The sequence below is a fragment of the Durio zibethinus genome, chromosome 8 (assembly GCF_047325235.1).
Source record: "Durio zibethinus cultivar Kanyao isolate XHJ-2024 chromosome 8, ASM4732523v1, whole genome shotgun sequence".
NCBI classification, from domain to species: domain Eukaryota; kingdom Viridiplantae; phylum Streptophyta; class Magnoliopsida; order Malvales; family Malvaceae; genus Durio; species Durio zibethinus.
This window is the reverse complement of record NC_143169.1, coordinates 2,453,972-2,474,084: the sequence shown is the minus strand read 5'-3', so window position 1 is coordinate 2,474,084 and position 20,113 is coordinate 2,453,972. Positions and strand designations below refer to the sequence as shown.

Sequence of the window (20,113 nt, the reverse complement as noted above, 5' to 3'; positions counted from 1 at the left end):
TTTTTTCAAAAACTCATTCCATTGACTGTTAAAATTATTTTAAACTCATCAAACTTTGCCCTAGCTTTAGAGGATCTTTAGATGCCTTGATCTTCTATATATTTGAATTGTTCATCTAATTTTTAGCTTAGAGATTTGTCTACTCAAATCACGCTTTCGGGTTTTTAATTTTCATCTTTTTTTTCATTTTTTTTTCTCTTATTTTTTATTTTTCATTTTTTCATTTTTTCCTCCATTTTCCATTTTTTTCCTTTTTCATCTTTTTTCATCCATTGTTGATATCTTTCACACATTAATCTCTAGAGCAATATAGCATGATTCCATTATTCTATCATGAGCATGCCTTTGCCCAACATATGATCATTCAATTCGAGCATCCACACTTGATCCAAATGGACTTTTCAAAGTTTTAATGTAGGTCATGGTGAGAGGTCAAAAAAAATGGATAAAATAGGCTCAAAACATGTGTTTAAAGGTTTCAGAACCAAAGGATCATTTATTGTTTGATGCAACTTGGTATTTTACCCCATTCCACATTATTTGACTACTTTTTCTTTTTTCATCGATCTCATTCTTTACAAAAGGATTCCCCTTATTTTGCCCCAAATTGTGTATGGCATTTATTTTTTTTTTTATCTTTTTTCTTTGTTTTTTTTTTTTTCTTTCTATCTTTAAGACCTTTTACGATTTTTTTTACTTTTTTTTTTTAAAATACCCCTCAATGTAGAAGGTGATCTTTGGTTAGGGTTCTTTAGAAAAAGAAATCATAATAGGCTTAAAGGGGTAACAATGAATGGTTTTTCAAATGGTAAAAAAAAATGGTCATTTTTCAATCTCAAATGTGAATGCTTTCTTTGAAGATCATCTATTGAACAAAAACAAGCTTATGGATCTTTATAAGAAACTGCACATCTTCAAGTTATATTAATTTCACATCTACTAGTCGCTGGCTTCTTTTGCTCAAATAATCTCTTTAAATCAATGTGAATGAGTTCTCAAAATTAATCCCAACATTATTACTATCATCATCTAAACATTCATCATTTGGAATTCAAGAATGAGAACGCAAAGTTATGAAAGGTGACAAAGCATGGAACAGTAGTTGAATGAAAAAGAAAATGTAATGAACTGTATTAACTTACCTTTTATTGAAATGATAACAAGTGAAGTCATATTACAAAAAAGAATTCCTAACATTGCTATGAAAGAAATCTTAAAATGACAAGCAGCTTTCAATAGCCTTAACAACCTTTTCAAAATTATGCCCCTGTGCAATTAGGCGAAAGATTTTATTAACATCTTGCCCCCTTGATTCGTCGAAGCTCACTAAGCCTTCCTGGATCAAACTTTACACTTTGTGTTTGAAAGTAAGGCAAGTTTCAATAGAATGACCTACATTCCCATTGTGATAATCACACGTTGCACTAGCATCATACCACTTTGGATAAGATAGCTTTAATGGTTCTAGAATAACTGAAGAAACTAAGTTGTTTTTGACAAGTTTTGGGAATAACTCAGCATAGGTCATAGGGATAGGGTCATTTTATACTCTTTCTTAGTTATCCTAAGATCTCCTTAAACTACTTGCTTAGTTGTTAGGCTTTAAAGTTGATGCTATGATATGACTAAAATCATATGCAGGTACTTGAAAGGCTGATTGGTAAGTTGGTAAGTAAGCTGGTTGTGGATATGATTGGTAAGGATAAGGTGAGATACTATTCATGATAGGATAGTATGAGATAGTATGGGGTGTAACCTTATGGTGGATAAGGTTGATATCCCCTGAACTGTCTATCAAGGCTTGCGACTTGAGCTTCAATCTCTTTCTTCTCTGGTACTTTTTTGGTTTCTCTTTCTTTCAACTTACCATTTTTAATGGCATTCTCAATGATTTCACCTGAGATTACCATGTCGACAAAATTTTTTGTCGCATTCTTTATCATCTTTTCATAATAAAGAGCTTTCAAAGTGCTGACAAACAATACAATAGTCTCTTTTTCAGTTAATGAAGGTTGCACTTTAGAGGCTATGTCCCTCTATCTCTAGGCATATTCTTTGAATGATTCAGTTGCTTTCTTCTCCTTATTCTATAAAGAAAGACGATCAGGGGCCAAGTCTATAATATGCCAATACTGATTAATGAAGGCATGGGCCATATAGCTCAAAGAACGAATGCGGGTCCTGTCTAACTGGACATACCACCTAGTAGTAGAGCCCGTGAGGCTGTCTTAGAACACATACATTAATAGCTTTTCATTATTAGCATGGGTAGCCATTTTTTAACAGTACATGGTAAAGTGGGTCTTTAAACATTTTGTACCATCATACTTTTCAAACTTTGACACTTTAAATTTCAGAGGAATAACAACATCCGGGACTAAATAGAGCCTAACTGCATCCACTGAACAATAAAATCCAACTCCTTCCACTGTTCGAAGCCTTTCCTCTAACAAGTTCATCTTCTGTTCAACTTTTGAGGCTTCTAAAGTCTCTTTTTCTTTAGGCCTCAGCTTCTCTTTTTCTTCTGAATCATCCAAATTAGGGACTGATAGTAGTTCCACTACCTTTTCAGTAAAGATAGGATTTACGTAACTCTGATACTGTCTCAAATTTGAAGTTGATAGTATTCTAGGATATATGTACCTTACAAAATAGGTAAAGTACTGTGGTGGTGGATTTTGTATGGGTTGGGCTTGATGTGGCCCAAAACTAGAAAGGTATAGTGGGTCATCCTCTTCTTGTGAGGGATGGTCTTATTGGCTGGTATTCTTCTCTACATTATTTCCCTCATTGAACTTGTTCAAAGCCTCCAAAATCCTATTCAACTCCCCTTCTAGCTTCTCTTAAGCTTTCTCTATCCTCTTGAGATGATTAAAATTTTCTTGTTCCATTTGTTTGGCTCGAGCTCTTGTATTGTATTGATGAGTGAGGTTGCTTGGTGGAGCTACCCTTGAACCTTTAGCACCAAAATTATGATTAGAAATGTCATGCTATGCTTTATGCATGATATACTGATGCACGAATGAAATGTACATTTTCATGGATGAAATGAGAATGATGCAAATGATAATGTTAAAACACGATCATAAAAATGATGCATAGAATGAAATGATACAGATGCATAAAATCAGACAAATAATATGGTTAGTTTCACGGATGAAATGAAAGTGATGCAGATGTATAATGTTACATATGATAATGAAATTGATGCACAAAGTCAAACAATCAAAATGGTTAGATAAACACCCTTCTTATGTCCTAATTTCAAGGTATATCTATCATTGGGTAGGAAAGGCTCTATCTTAGGGTTAGGTACTTCTAAGGTTTACTATATGTGGTTCAAGGCTAAAGTCTAAAGGTTTCCATATTGTTTCTTACATCATTGTCCATCATAGACTAATAAGGCACCCCAATCCTCACCCATTATAGATTGCAAGCGAAAAATGTTCAATTTGAGTAGGAGTATTTTGCTAGCCACTGCAGAGGCATTAAAACCTTATGAAAGCATAGGTACTTTACTCTCTCATAGAGGGACGGAGTTTGAGTATAGAACTCATGTCATGCACATGCATATGAATGACAAAATTATCAAACAAATAAACAAAATGAATGAATAAAAATCTTTACAAAAAAAAATTTAATTTTATTAGGCTTTTAGATAACACAAATTTATTTGCTGGCCTAACTCTTGGCTTGTCCCTAATGGAGTCGCCAAACTGTCATAACATATAGATCTAGGGATCTATCGCTAGACATTAACTTAAGGAGTAGCCACCAATCTTTTTTATTTGTTTAGGTGCGATTGGTCACCTAAAGAATTTATCCTTTCAAAGAACACATAAGCTTAAGGGTCCCTAAAAGAATAGGTTCGGGTCTATTAACCAGAACAAGGTTCAGGAGTACGATTACGTGTGAGGAAGTTTATAGCACCTTCACAACGCCAATTGAATGATGGTACTAGCTTGATTTCGTGTTATCCATTAAGCCTAAAAAATTTACCAAATAATTAATTATTGGAAATTATTCTTAATTGACTCCAATACTTTTGGCAAAAAATTAAAAAAATTCCCTCACCTCAAGAGTATACAAGAAAATTATTGTTTCTCTTGCAGAAGCTCCATCGTTGGATTATTTAACATTAAACATTTTGAAAAAAAGAAAAAAATAAAATAAAAAAGAGGAATAATGATTCAACTTTTGATACAAATCCTTTTCTTTTTATTTTTTTTTAAAAACTCATTGCTTTTGTACAAAAAAAAATTGATACTTTCAACTTTTTTCCTTAAAAATATATTTTTTTAAAACTTTTTTATTTTTAAGAAAAATTGATACTTTCAACTTTCCCCTAAAATACTTTTAGAAATTTTTATTTTAAAAATTTTATTTTTAAAAAAAATTGATACTTTCAACTTTTCCTCAAAAATATTTTTTTTGAAAATTTTATTTTAAATAAATCATTAAAAAGAAAATTTAAATTAAATTAAGTTAAAATTAAAATTAAAATTAAAAAAATTAAGGAATACCAAATAATTCTAATTTAGAAATAATAATAACAATAATAATAATAATAATAAATAAATAAATAAATAAAAACCTTGAAACGGCTCGGTTCGACTTGGATTCGGTTGGCTTGAGAGACAGAAGCGATTGGACAGCTTGATATGCTGCTCAACTCAACGACTCTGCTCGACTGAACCAAAGGTAGGGTTGCGGGTTAGTGAACTCGGGTTGGTGCTTGGGTCAAGTCGGATCTTAGCAACATGCGTTGATCTTGGGTTTATTAATGCCCAAAACAACGTCATTTTGCCAAGGCTATAAAAGCCTGAGTTTCAGCCTATTTTGTCAGAATTCTTCTGCTCCCTCTCTCTCTACTTCTTTTTTTCTCTCTCTCTCTTTATCCACCCAAGAACACCGATTGAATTTAATCAGATTTTGGAAATTCTTGTCGAAATCTGGGTTGTTCACTAAAAATTCACCAAAAAGCTCGTCGGTTTCTGAAAAGTAATTGCCAGAAACTAAAAAGCTAATCGAAATCTGGGAAGTCTACCGAAAAGTTTAACTGACACCATAAAACTCGTCAAAAAATTTCGTCAAAATTTAGAAATTTTCCAAAAATTTTCCAAAAAATTTTCTTTTCTCTTTAACAAAACTTCAAAACTTTTTTCCTTCTGCTTGCTGTGTTTCTAATCTATCTATTCTTTTTTCTGCTTTTGATTTTCTCTTTGTGTTTTTGCGTTTCTCTTTTTTTGTTTTATGTCATGTCTGTCCTCCCTGTGTGTTCCAGCATTTATTTATAGGGATTGGTCAGAGGAGTTTCTAATGAATCCCAATTTCTTCTTGTGATTGAGATTCAATCTTTGAATCCAATCCAAACTCTATCAGCCCAATTTTATGCAAACTCAAACACTTTTTTTTTTATTTTTTTATTTTTTTTATTTTTTAATATTTTAATTGTCATAGTTGATCTTGTAAACCCCTAGACAAATTAGGGTGTCTACAATTATTCTTTTTTTTTCTTCCTTTTTTATCTTTGAAAATTTTTAAATGTTAAATAATCTGACGATGAAGCCTCTGCATGAGAAACAATAGTTTTCTTGCATACTCTTGAGGTGAGAAAATTTTCTTAATTTTCTGCCAAAAGTATTGAAGTTAATTAAGAATAATTTTTAATAATTAATTACTTGGTAAAATTTTTAAAGCTTATCGAATAACATGAAATTGAACTGGTAACATCTTTCAATAGGCATTGTGAAGGTGCTATAACCTTCTTCACTTGTAACCAAACTCCCGAACCTTGTTCTGATTAATAGACTTGAACTTATTTTTTTAAGGACCCTTAGTCAAGCTTAGGTGTTCCTTGAAAGAATAGATTCTTTAGATGGTCAATCGTACCTAAATACAAAAAAAAGATTGGCAATGACTCCCTAAGTCAATGTCTAGCAATAGATCTCTAGATCTAAACGTTATGACAATACACATAAATATATAAAATATTACCCTTTTTAAGGATACTGAACAAGTTTGTTGCAATTAAGACATAACATAGAGCTTTCTGTAAGAACAACCCTCTTCCTACATATACCACCATAAGATGCATACCACCATCCATAACTAGTTTGTATGTCAACTACTGTAGTTGTAACCAAATAAGACTCACCCTAAAAAGAAACATAAAACAATAACAATAACTAAAAATAAAAAGACCTATATTCGCACTAGAAATTAAACCTAAATAATAAAAAATAAGATATAGTACAAATAAACAACATTGTTGATAGCTGATTGATAAAGCTGTTTCATCTCGACAATCATTTTTTTAAACTTGGAAGAATTAGATCGACTCGACAACCTATGCCTGTTATAAAAATCTTTAATTATTGCAATCTTGCTAAAAAATCATTTTAAAAAGTAAATGATTAAACACTACAACTACTTTGAGAAAAAAGAATAATAAATCAAAATCAAATACAAAACTCACACTAAACTTGACTTGAATTGAATTATTTCTGAAATTCTCTTGTCTATGTAAATTTTAGTTGATTTTGAGGTAGAAAATGAGATCTCACCTACAATAGAAAAAAAAAACACACCATACAATAAGATGCAAATTGATTACACATTGATTAACCTCGAGAATGACTAATGATCAAAGAAATAATTATAACAACTTAAGATTAGTTTTTGAATGTTTTACACATTCACTAACCTTGAAAACTCTTCACTTTTAAAGAAGTAAGTATAACAATTTGAGGTTCGTTTCCCAAAGTTAAGCACTTCTTTTCAAATTCAAAAACAAACTTGTCCCACAAACTAACGATTATAAACCTATCACTTAAGAGAAAAAGAAAAAAATATGCTTGAATGATATTTAATTCCAATATTTATAAAAAGGTTCATTTCTTTGCCAAATCATCCTTTGTATAATAGTGTCAATCTAGAAAGTAAAAAGACAATACCTTAAATCTTGAAGGTATAACTTCATATAATTTAAGGATTTGTCACCAACAACTGAATGTCGATAGCCAACAATAACACCAATAATATCTAACTAAAAAAATATAGCATAAAAAATTTTTAGTTTAAATAAAAGCACAAAAACACAAAATCCATACTAAATTATCAAAAAGAAAAATCAACATAATAGCCTATTAAGCACTTTGTTGAACGTCCGTCAAATTGATCATAAGCTACAAACTCAAAAATATGTCATAGAATATTTACTCATTCATCAAATATCTCTTTGATGATGGTACTAGCTCGAAAATAAATAATATAATCATTCGTACAAATTACTCGATAAGTATTTTTATTTTTTACAATAAATTTTTTTTAATGTAATATAAACCTCCTTCATGAATCATATCCTTCAATTGATATGCATTACGACTCCAAATAATAGCATGAATACAAAATTACTATGAAAATACAAAAAAAAAATGAATAAAAAGCAAAATAGCAACAAAAATAGAACAAAATAATTAAAAAATAAACATATTACGTACCTTTTCATCAACCATTATCATTTTTATGCTTAAAGTTGTTTAGTTTTAGAAAAAATATCCTACAATCGACAAACGTGAACCTTGATCCTCCAATTATCTCTTTCAATAGACAATTTATCAATCATAACATACTCCAATTGACTAATAGACAAATTTAAAATAAAAAAATCATAAATAGTGGTAAAAGTAAGGAAAATATAAAAATAAAAATACTAAAAAAAAACATATCTCATGATTAGGAATATGACAAACAAAAAATAAGAAAAAAATAAAAACATTAAATGCACTTATATAACCTTTTTGCCACCCAAAAAAAGATAAATAATCATAAATCATAAGAAAATCAAAAGTTAATAATATAAGTGTTAAACAATGAAAGGTTTATAAAAAATTTTACAAATAATAGTTTAAATGATTATAAATAAAAAAATAAAAAATAAAAAATCTATATAAATGTTAGTCAACCAAAAGTATATTGTATTTTTAGTAATAAAACTAAATGCCTTAGGTTTAGAATTTATGTAAAACAAACTTGATATTTATTACAAAATATTTAAGTTATATATATATATATATATATATGCTTTTCCTACCACAAGTGACCTTATTTTCTTATTAATTAAACTTTAACTTTGATTAATCATTATTAAGTGATTATACACAACTCTTATCACTTTAATTTTGATAATAGCCTCATTCAAATCATAGAAATGGGAGGATAAAGGATATATGGGAAGTAGAGAGTTACCCTTTTTTTTTTTTTTTTTTAGTTTGTAAGGATAAAAAGCTAAAAAAAAAAAAGGAGCAAAAGGGTGTAACCTAGGGCAAAATAACCAAACGTTCCATCTAATAATTAACCATAATTCAATAATAATAATACAACAACAACAAACCAAGCTTTATATCCTATACTCTGGAGTTAACTATATGAAAAATCAAAAAAAGAAATCCTGTTAAGTAATAATTTTGAATTTTCTTACACCATTCATCTCTATCAACAATAACTTTTTCATTTACTTCCTTGACCATTATGTTATTTTTTGTTACTTGCATCTATGCATTTCATAGTCTACTTTTAGAATTCAATAATAATAATAATAATAGCAACAACAACAATAACAACAACAATAACAACAATAACAACAACAATAATAATAATATATACACACATACATGCACACATGTATATATGTGTTTATACATATGTTTTTTTTACCTTTTATTATTGATAATCATGCCTACAAGCACTTGCATAGCCTTAAAATCAAATGCAAAACATAAGAAAACATAAGTGGATGATGTAAATTGTAATTAGATGAATGAAGATGTAATACTAAAGACTTTCTTGTGTTAGAATTAAGTGGTCACACTAATTCTAAATAAAGCATAAAGCTTAATTTACACTAAATGTGAACTTAAGTTCTCTTACTTTTATTTAGCGCAATCATCCACCAACAATTATTTTGCTTTGTTTAAGGAAAAACCATTACATAATATTCCATATTTTAGAAAATTTTGTAATTGTTCTATCTAATCCGTTTATATTTATAATCTATACCTATTATATATATATATATATCTATATAAAAGCATGGATGTTGATAATTTTTTATTGACGAAAATGAACAGATTTGTTCATTATATTTTAAAATTATCATTTTAAATATTTTATTATAAATATTTATAAAATTTATTCAAATGGTAAATAAGAATTCTAATTACATCAAATGCATTTTATTAAAAATATTGTTATTAAAATTATAATATCATCAAATGACCTTTATGGAAAAGCGTTTTTCTTAATTCTAATAGTATTAAATAAATTTAAATCAATACTACAAAATTTTAGTTATTTATACTTCAAAATTTATATTTTAAACATTTTTATTTGCATATAATTATTATTACTTAAAAATAAATAAAAAATAAATATTCATATGTAATAGGCATGATGAGAAATACTATAGTATCTATAAAGTCATTAATGTGTATAAAATTTTTTATTGACGAAAATGATATTTTTATTCATTATATTGTTAAATTGTTTTTTATTGATTATAATTTTAAGTATAATTATATATTAACTGTAAAAAGATTTACCTCATCTATAGATAACAAGTCCAATTCCCTTTTAATCACTTTTATTGATTAGAAAATTATTTACTTGGCTTAGAATTTTTTGTTCATTATATTTCCAAAATTGTCACCATATTAAGTTAAAAAATAAAAATAATTTTATAATGAAAATGAAATTTAATTACAATCATAAAAATCATTTGTTTATAGTTATTATTAACTTATTATCAAATGCAAATATATATATATATATAATATCCACCATCCAATAAAATCTATCAATCTAATAATAAAAATTTTAAAAAAATTTAAAAAATAATGAACATGTTAAAAAATAATAAATAATAATATATGGGTTTTCGAAAAAAAAACAAAGAGAAAAATAAGTGGTTGATTGCACAAAACAATAGTATAATGACTTAAATGTGCATCTTAAAATAATTCAATGGTTAATTTGTATGTTATCCTACTTAAATTTATTGGGCTCGTATCCTAGTTAATATATTGAATTTACAATTAGTGTTTTCAAACGTGATTCAATTCCAGTCATGTCAGGTTTAGGAGCACTTGAAAATGTTTGACGTAATTTTGTTGATATCTTTTTAACGATATCTCCAATAAATTTTGATTCATGCCTACTGTCATAACGTCTAGATCCGTGGATCTATCGCTAGACATTGACTTGAAAAGTCACCACCAATCTTTTTTGTTTAGGTGCGATTGATCACCTAATTAATTATGTTCCTTTTAAAAGAGGAATTCTAAATTTGACTTAGGTATCCCTAAAAGGTAAGTTCAATATCTGCGAAACTAAAACTAGGTCCGAAAGTATGATTACGTGTGAGGAAGGTTATAGCACCCTCAGAACGCCTATCGAAAGATAGTACCAGCTTAATTTCATGTTATCCAATATGCCTTAAAAATTACTAAGTAATTAATTATTGAAAATTATCCTTAATTGACTCCAATACTCTTGGCAGAAAAATTAAGAAAATTCCCTCACCTCAAGAGTATATAAGAAAACTGCTGTTTCTATTGCAGAAACTCCGTCGTCCGATTATTTAATATTAAAAGTTTCCAAGAAAAGAAAAGAAAAAAAAATAATGCTCCAATTTCTTGATAAAGATCTCTTTTATTATGTTGTTTTAGAAAAAAAAAAAAAAAACTCATGCTTTTATATAAGAAAAATTGATACTTTCAACTTTTCCTTAAAAATGTTTTTTTTTTTTTAAATTATTTTCAAGAAAAATTGATACTTCCAACTTTTCCTAAAAAATGTTTTTTTTTAAGTTTTATTTCAAGAAAAATTGATACTTTCAACTTTTCCTTAAAAATATTTTTTTTTAATTTTTATTTTCAAGAAAAATTGATACTTTCAACTGTTCCTCAAAAAAAAAATTTTGAAAATTTTAATTTTTATTAAAAGAATCATTGAAAATTTAAGGATGTTTAATTAAATGAATTATTTCAATTTATTCAATAAATGAAAAAGGAAAAAATAATAATAATATTAATAAATAAGTAATAAAACTAAATGAAAAAAAAAACCTTTGGGATGGCTCTGCTTGGCATGGCAGAAGCGCAGCTCCAGAGACAAAAGCGATTGGAATGGCTTAGTTTGCGGTTCGGCTCAGTGGCTCAACAGAGGCTGAATGAAGTGACTAAGCGGGTCGATGCACTGTTGGTCGAGTCAGATTTCAGGCGACGCGCAGATCCTATCCACTTTATAACTCTTCAAAATGACGTCGTTTTGCTTTAGTATAAAAGCTAAGAATCAGTTCTTTTCTTTAGACCACTCTTTTTTTTCCTCTCTCTACTCTTATGCCTCTCTCTAGGCGATTTTTATCATTGTTTTTCATCAGACGTTGCCGAAATGATCGTCAGTAAATTCAATCGATGTCGAAATGTCCCATCAGATTCTGGAAATCCTGTTGGAAAATTCAACTGGCATTAAAAAACTCATAGGAAACTGGAATTTTTTCAAAAATTTTCCAAAATCTGGGATTTTTTTAGATTTTTCAAAAAAAAAAAAACCCTTTCATTTTCTAAACCCAAAAATCTTTGAAAATTGTTTTAACTTTCTGCTTGCTGTGTTTCCTAACTTCTATTTCTGTGTTTTTTATTTTTCCCCCTTTTTGTGTTTCTTTTTTTTGTTCTTTTCCCTTTTCTATGTTTTTCTTTTCTATTCTGTATGATCTCTCTGCCTCATGTCCCCTATGATTTGCTTCTAGGTTGTATTTATAGAGATCACTCAACATTGTTCTTGATCAATTAGGAATTCCTCTTCAATTGAATTTCCACATTATCAGAAACTCCAAGAACTATTTTGGAGAGATTGAAACCAATTACAATTCTATCAGTGCCTATGCACGGCAGAATTTGTAATTTTTCCTTTTTTTTTTATTAATATCCTATCACCTTAGAATAATAAAAGAAATCAAAATAAAATTAAAATTAAAATTAAAATTAAATAAAATAAAAATAAACAGTTAGGCTTATCACTTGGATCCTATTGAATTGGGCCCAATGGGCTTAGGCTCAGACCCCATTAAATTGACCCAATGGGCTTGGACCTGGACCAATTAGGATGTCTACAGCTATCCCTCTTTGCACATTTCATGTGCAATAAGAATTGTGCAAAGACATAGACACCCTTCACATGATCATCCCAACTTATTAATTTTTTTTTTGAAAAAGTAAGCAATGCTCTTCTAAACAGATGCTCAACGATTTTGAGAAAGATAAATACTCCTCTAAATAGAGGCTCAACGACTTTGAGAAAGATAAATACTCCTCTAAACAGAGGCACCACAACTTTGGAAATAAAATACTCCTTGACAATCCTGTCCACAAGAATCATAGATCAGATCCGATAAAATTTGTAATGGAGACTCAAAGATTCACAATTTGAGTTCGAAAATCAAATGCTCAAATTCACAAAAACCTCTTAGCTTCATAAGAGCTCATTGAAATTTGATTCTCAAAATTTAGTTTCATAAGGATTCAAAATTGCAAGATCTCAAGATTCGCATTTGCAAATTGCAAGACTCGCATCCAACGTTTAAAGATTCTCATTTGAATTTTGGATATTCACATCCACAAGTTCAAAGCTTCTTATTCAAGTTCAAAAGTTCACATTCAAGAAATCTTAGAGTTTCACGTCTAAGTTCAAAGGTTCTCACTCAAAAATGTAGAAATTCATATCCAAAAGTTGAGTTCAAAGCTTTTCGTTTAAATTTTAGAGATTCATATCGAAAAGTTCAAAGCTTTTCATTCTAGTTCAAAGATTCACATCCCATGAACTTTAGGGGTTCACATCTCAAATATTCTCATTTAAGTTCGAAGATTCACATTCGACAAATTTTGGGTTTCCCACCTCAAAGATTCTTATTTGAAATTCAAAACTCAAAGATACTCATTAATTCTCATTTGAAATTTAAATATTCTCATTTAAAACTCAAAGATTTTTATTTGAAATTCAAAGATTCTCATTTGAAAACTTCTTAAAAACTCTCATTTAAGACTCAAAGTTTCTCATTTGAGGATTTCTTAAAGATTCTCATTTAAGACTCAAAGATTCTCATTTGAAAAAGTCTTAAAGATTCTCATTTAAGACCTAAAGATTCACATTTAAAAATATCTTAAAGATTGAGACTCAAAAATTCTCAAACGTCTCAAAGATTTTCATTTAAAACTCAAAGATTCTCATTTGGATTCGAATATTCACATTTGAAAAATTTTGCGGTTCACACCTAAAAAATTCTCATTTGAAATTCAAATATTCTCATTTGAGTTTCACAATTAAAATTATGCATGCAATGAATGTCATGATCAATGATGTAAATGTTTTCTCAATGATGCAAATGCAACAATCCAGATTCTCACAATGCCATATTCTTAACCATAATTCAAATGTTTATTGCATAATACAAATGCATATCCAAACCAAAGTTTTAAACATTCTCCAAAAATAACACCAATGTAATGCATGTAATATGGATGTCCATGTCATAAAATTTTAATTAATTGTGGAAATATGGTTTTCAAGACTCCACCATTTTGTATTTTCCCATTTTAGCTTCTCAGTACTTTAGAACAAGTTTTATCAACTAATCCTCATTATTTTCATCACTTGATCATCATTCACAAACTTCTCAGCATTAGCAATTTCATAACAAGTTTTTATCTTTCATCGTTGGGTCACCACTCATAGCACTAGTCATTTCATCAATTGATCCTCATCATTTTCATCACTTAACTCATAAGCTCATCAGCACTAGCCACTCAAGAATGAATTCCATCCACCGATCCTCATCATTGATCATAATACACAAGTTACATTGACCAATCTATCACCATATTCATTTCTTGATCACACCATGTGTCCTTTTAATCATTTTTTTAAGTTTATTTTATCCTTTATCATCCTAGATTTCTTTTCAAAGAAATGCAAGAATCTTCTAAGTGCATATTCATTCATTCATGATCATTTCAAATCGTGATAAATACAATGCAATCATACATTTTCTCAATCTACTCTGGGGATGTAAGGATAAAAGAGCAAAAGATGAATTGGAAGAAAGGCAATCAATGAGGAGTGAGTCTAGTACAAGAGCAAATGAACAAAAGAGCAAATTTGAAGCATATCAATTAGGATGGTATTGAATAGTGTGATGACATCCAAACAATGAACGTTCAGACAATTCTTAGCTTTAATCCAAGATTCTTTAGAAATTCATTCCATTGACTTTCTAAAATCATATTGAGCTTATTGAGCTTTGCCCCAACTTTGATGAATCTTCAGATGTCTTTAACCTTATTTCATATGATCTGTTTATCCAACTTTCAGCTTAGAGATTTTTTTACCCAAATCGCCCTTTTGGGTTTTCAACTTGAGTATTCATTTTCTCTTTTTATCATTTTTTTCCATTATTTCATCTTTCCTTTTTTTTCTCTTTTCTTATTTTTTTCTTTCTCTTTTTCTTTTTTTTTTCTCATATTTTTTCATCTTTTTTTCTTTTTTTTCATCTTTTTCATCTTCTTTTTTTTTTTTCATCTTTCACCTATTTTTGATATCTCTCACACATTAATCTCTAGAGTAATATAGCATGATTCCATTGTTCCATCATGAGCATGCCTTTGCCTAACATATGATCATTCAATTCAAGCATTAACGCTTGATCTAAATGGACTTTTCAAGGTTGTAATATAGGCCATGGTGAGGGGTCATGAAAGAAATAGATAAAATAGGCTCGATATATGTGTTTAAATGGTTCAAAACCAAATGATCATTTATTATTTGATGCAACTTGACATTTTGCCCTATTCCTTATTTCACTACTTTTTTTTTTTATTAATCTCATTATTCACAAAAAGACTCCCCTTACTTTGCCCCAAATCATGTGTGGCATTTTTTTTTTCATTTTTCTTTTGTTTTTCTTTCTCTTTCCATCTTTGAGACCTTTTTGTGATCTTTTACCTCTTTTTTTTCAAATATTACCCCATAGTATGAAGGGCGATCCTTGGTTGGAGTTCTTTAACAAGAATCATAATAGGCTCAAAGGGATAGCAATGAATGGCTATTCGAATGGTAAAAGAAATATGGCCATTTTTCATCTCAAATATGAATGTTTTCTTTAAAGATCTTTTATTAAACAAAACAAGCTCATGGATCTTTATAAAAGATTGTATCTTCAAAATATATCCATCTCATATCTGTTAGCAACTTATTTATTTTTTACTTAAATAATCTTCTGAAATCAATATGAATGAGTTCTCCAAATTAAATCTCAGAATTATTATTAGCATCATTGTCTAAATATTCATCATTGAGAGTTGGAATGCAAATGAAAAGTTATGAAAGGTGATAAAGCACGGCACAATAGTTAAATGAAAGAGAAAATGTAATGAAATGCATTATCCTTGCCTTTTATTAAAATGATAACAAATGAAATCCTATTGCATAAAAGAAAATCCTAATATTACTTTAAAAAAAATCTTAGAATGACAAGTAGCTTCTAACCAGCCTTGCCATCCTTCTTTAAAATCATGCCCTTATGCAATTGGGCGAAAAATTTTTATTGACATCTTGCCCCATTGATTTGTTGAAACTCACTAAGCCTTTTCGGATCAAACTTTACACTTTATGTTTAAAAGTAGGGTAAGTTTCGATAGAATGACCTACATTCCCATTATGATAATCACACATCGCATTAGCATTGTACCATTTTAGATAAGGTGGCTTTAATGGTTCTAGCATAATTGAAGATACCAAATTGTTTTTGATCAGTTCTAGGAATAACTCAGTGTAAGTCATAGGGATAGGGTCAATATATGCCTTTTCTTGATTATCCTAAAATCTCCTGGAACTACTCGCTTGGTTGTTAGGCTTTGAAACTGTTGTAGTGATATGACTAAAATCATATGCAGGTACTTGAAAGGATGATTGGTAAGTTGGTAGGTCAGTTGGTTGTGGATACGGTTGGTAAGGGTGAAATATTGTTCACAGCAGGATAGTATGGGGCATAACCTTGTGGTGGATAGGGTTGATATCTCCTAAACTGTCAATCAAGGCTCACGGCTTGAGCTTCAGTCTCTTTCTTCTCTGGCACTTTTTTAGTTTCTCCTCCTTTCAACTTGCCATTTTTAATGACATTTTTAATGATTTCGCCTGAGATTATCATGTAGACGAAATTCTTTGTGGCATTCCCCATCTTATTTTTATAATAAGGAGATTTCAAAGTGTTGACGAACAATGCTGTGGTCTCTTTCTCAATTAACGGAAGCTGCACTTGAGAGGCTATGTCCCTCCATCTCTAAGTATATTTCTTAAATGATTAAGTCGCTTTCTTTTCCATATTCTATAGAAAAAGATGATTAGGGGTCAAGTCTATAATATGCTGGTACTGATTAATAAAGGCATGGGCCATATCACTCCAAGAACAAATGTAGATCTTGTCCAACTGGACATACCGCCTAGCAGCAGAGCCTGTGAGGCTATTTTGGAACACATACATTAATAGCTTCTCATTATTAGCATAGACAGTCATTTTTTGATAGTACATGGTAATGTGGGTCATTGGATGTTTTGTACCATCATATTTCTCAAACTCTGACACTTTGAACTTTGAAGGAATACCAACATCTGAGATTAAACAGAGCCCAACTGTATCTATTGAACCATAAAAACTAACTCCTTCCACTGCTCGTAACCTCTCTTTTAGCATACTAATCTTCGGGTCAACTTTCAAGTCCCTCAATGACTCACCCCCTCTTGATTTTAATTTTTCATTCTTTTTTGGATCCTCTAAATTAAGGACCTGCACTAGTTTTACTATCTTTTTTGTAAAGATAGAATTTACATAACTTTGATACTTTTCAAGATTTGAAGCTGATGACATTTCAGGGTATGTATACTTTACAAGATAAGTGAACTGCTATGGTAGTGGACCTTGTGCGGGTTGGGCTTGATGTGGCCCAAAACCAAGAGGGTACAGTGAGTCATTCTCTTATTGTGAGGGATGGTTTTGTTGGCTAGCATTCTCCTCTATTGCCTTTCCCTTGTTTAACTTGTTCAAAGCTTCTAAAATCCTATTCAACTCACATTCTAGCTTCTCTTGGGCTTTCTCTATCCTCTCAAGACAATTGGAATTTTCTTGTTCCATCTGTTTGGCTTGAGCCCTTGTATTGTATTGATGAGTGCAATTGTTTGGTGGAGCTATCCTTGAACCTTTTGCACCATAATTATGATTAAAAATACTATGCTATGTTTTATGTTTGGTATGTTGATGCATAGATGAAATATGAAACTGATGCAGATGCACAATGTTAAATATGATAATGATGTATGCAAATGGATAAAGTCAAACAAACAAAATAGTTAGATCATAGATGAAATGAAAGTGATGCAGATACACAATGTTACTTATGACAATGATGTATGCAAATGCATAAAGTCAAACAAACAAAATAGTTAGGTCACAAACTGTTCTTTTCTATGTCCTATCTTTAGGTTACATCTATCACTGGGTAGAAAGGGCTCTATCCTAAGGTTGGCCTCTTAAGCGTACACTATATGTAGAGTTAGGTGATTTTAACCACTAAAGGTTCTCAAATTATTCTTTACATCATCATCCATCACAGACTTGTAAGACCAACCAATCTTCACCTATCACATACTACCAACGAAAAAGATTTAATTTGAGTCAGAGTATTTCGCTAGCCACTACGGAGGCATTAAAACCTCATGAAAGCATAGGTATTTTACTCCCTCCTAGAAGGACAGAGCTCAAGTATAGAGCTTATGTTATGCACATGTATATGAATGACATAGTTAGTAACATAAATAAATAAAATGAATGAAAGAGAAAGAAAAAAAAATCCTTACAAAGAATTCAATTTTATTAAGCTTTTTGGATAACACGAATTTATTTGCTGGCCTGACTCTCATCTTATTCTCTAATGGAGTTGCCAAATTGTCATAACATCTAGATTCGTGGACCTATCACTAGACATTGACTTGAGGATTCGTCACCAATCTTTTTTGTTTAGGTGCGATTGGCCACCTAATTGAATCTATTCCTTTTAAAAGAGGAATTCTAAGTTTAACTTAGGTATCTCTAAAAGGTAAATTCAATATCTACGAAATCAGAACTAGGTCTGGGAGTATGATTACGTGTGAGAAAGGTTATAGCACCCTTATAATGCCCATCGAAAGATGGTACCAGCTCAATTTCGCGTTATCCAATAAACCTTAAAAATTACCAAGTAATTAATTATTGAAAATTATCCTTAATTGACTCCAATACTTTTGGCAAAAAATTAAAAAAATTCCCCCACCTCAAAAGTATATAAGAAAATTATTGTTTCTCTTGCAGAGGTTCCGTCATCGGGTTATTTAATATTAAAAATTTCCAAGAAAGGAAAAGAAAAAAAAATAATGCTCAAATTTTTTGATAATGATCTCTTTTATGATGTTGTTTTAGAAAAAAAAATCATGCTTTAAAATAAGAAAAATTGATACTTTCAATTTTTTTTCAAAATGCTTTTTTGAAAATTTTATTTTTAAGGAAAATTGATACTTCCAACTTTTCCTAAAAAATCTTTTTTTTTTAAGTTTTATTTCAAGAAAAATTGATATTTTTAACTTTTCCTTACAAATTTTTTTTTTTTGAAATTTTTATTTTCAAGGAAAATTAATAGTTTCAACTTTTCCTTAAAAATATATTTTTTTAATTTTTATTTTTAAGGAAAATTGATACTTTCAACTTTTTCTCAAAAATGTTTTTTTTTAAATATTTAATTTTTATTCAAAGAATCATTGAAAATTTAAGGATGTTTAATTAAATGAATTATTTCAATTTATTCAATAAATGAATAAGGAAATAAAATTAATAATATTAATAAATAAGTAATAAAACTAAATGAAAAGAAAAAAGCCTTTGGGACGGTTCAGCTTGGCGTGGCAAAGGTGCAACTCTAGAGACAAAAACGGCTGGAACGGCTCAGTTTGTGACTCGGCTCAACGGCTCAACAGAGGTTGAATGAAGCGGGTAAATAGGTTGATGTGTTGCAGGTCGAGTTGGATTTCTGGCGACGCGCGGATCCTACCCACTTTATAACTCTTCAAAATGACGTTTCGCTTTAGTATAAAAGCTAAGAATCAATTCTTTTCTTCATACCACTCCTTTTCCTCCTCTCTCTACTCTTCTGCCTCTCTCTCTAGGTGATTTTTTATCGTCGTTTTCCATCAAACGTTGCCGGAATGATCGTCAGTTTCTAGGTTGGGTCACCGGACGGTTGCCAAAAAATTCAACCGACACCAGAAAATTCATCAGAAACTGGAATTTTTCAAGAAATTTTGCAAAAATTTGAGATTTTCCAGATTTTTCAAAAAAAAAAAACCCCTTCGTTTTCTAAACCCAAAAATTCTTTAATTTTTTTTTAACTTTCTACTTGCTGTGTTTCCTAACTTCCATTTCTGTGTTTCTGATTTCCCCCCTTTTCTGTGTTTCTTTTTTTTGTTCTCTCCCCTTTTCTGTGTTTTTCTTTTATGTTCTTTGTGATCTCTCTACTTCGTGTCCCTTATGATTTGCTTCTAAGTTGTCTTTATAAAGATCCCTCAACAGAGTTCTTGATCAATTAGGAATTTCTCTTCAATTCGATTTCCACATTATCAGAAACTCCAAGAATTATCCTGAAGAGATTAAAATCAATTACAATTATACCAGTGCTTATGCACGGTAGAATTTGCAATTTTTCCTTCTTTTTTATTTTGACTAATATCCTATCACCCTAAAATAATAATAGAAATCAAAATAAAAACCAAAATAAAAATAAAATAAAATAAAATAAAAACAAATTTTTGGGCCTATCACTTAGATCCCATTGAATCGGACTCAATGAGCTTAGACCTGGATCTCATTGAATCAAGCCCAATGGGCTTAGACCCAGACCAATTAGAGTGTCTACACCTACAATACAAAAAGGCAATTTAATTACTAAGAGATAGCTTAATGAAAATAACTGCAGCTTCA

General features: G+C 29.8%; 1 pseudogene; it reads right to left on the bottom strand.

Annotated features, from left to right (window-relative positions):
- The window catches only part of LOC111278382 (disease resistance protein RUN1-like), a 45,619-nt pseudogene that overhangs the window by 24,684 nt on the left and 822 nt on the right, over nucleotides 1-20,113 (bottom strand).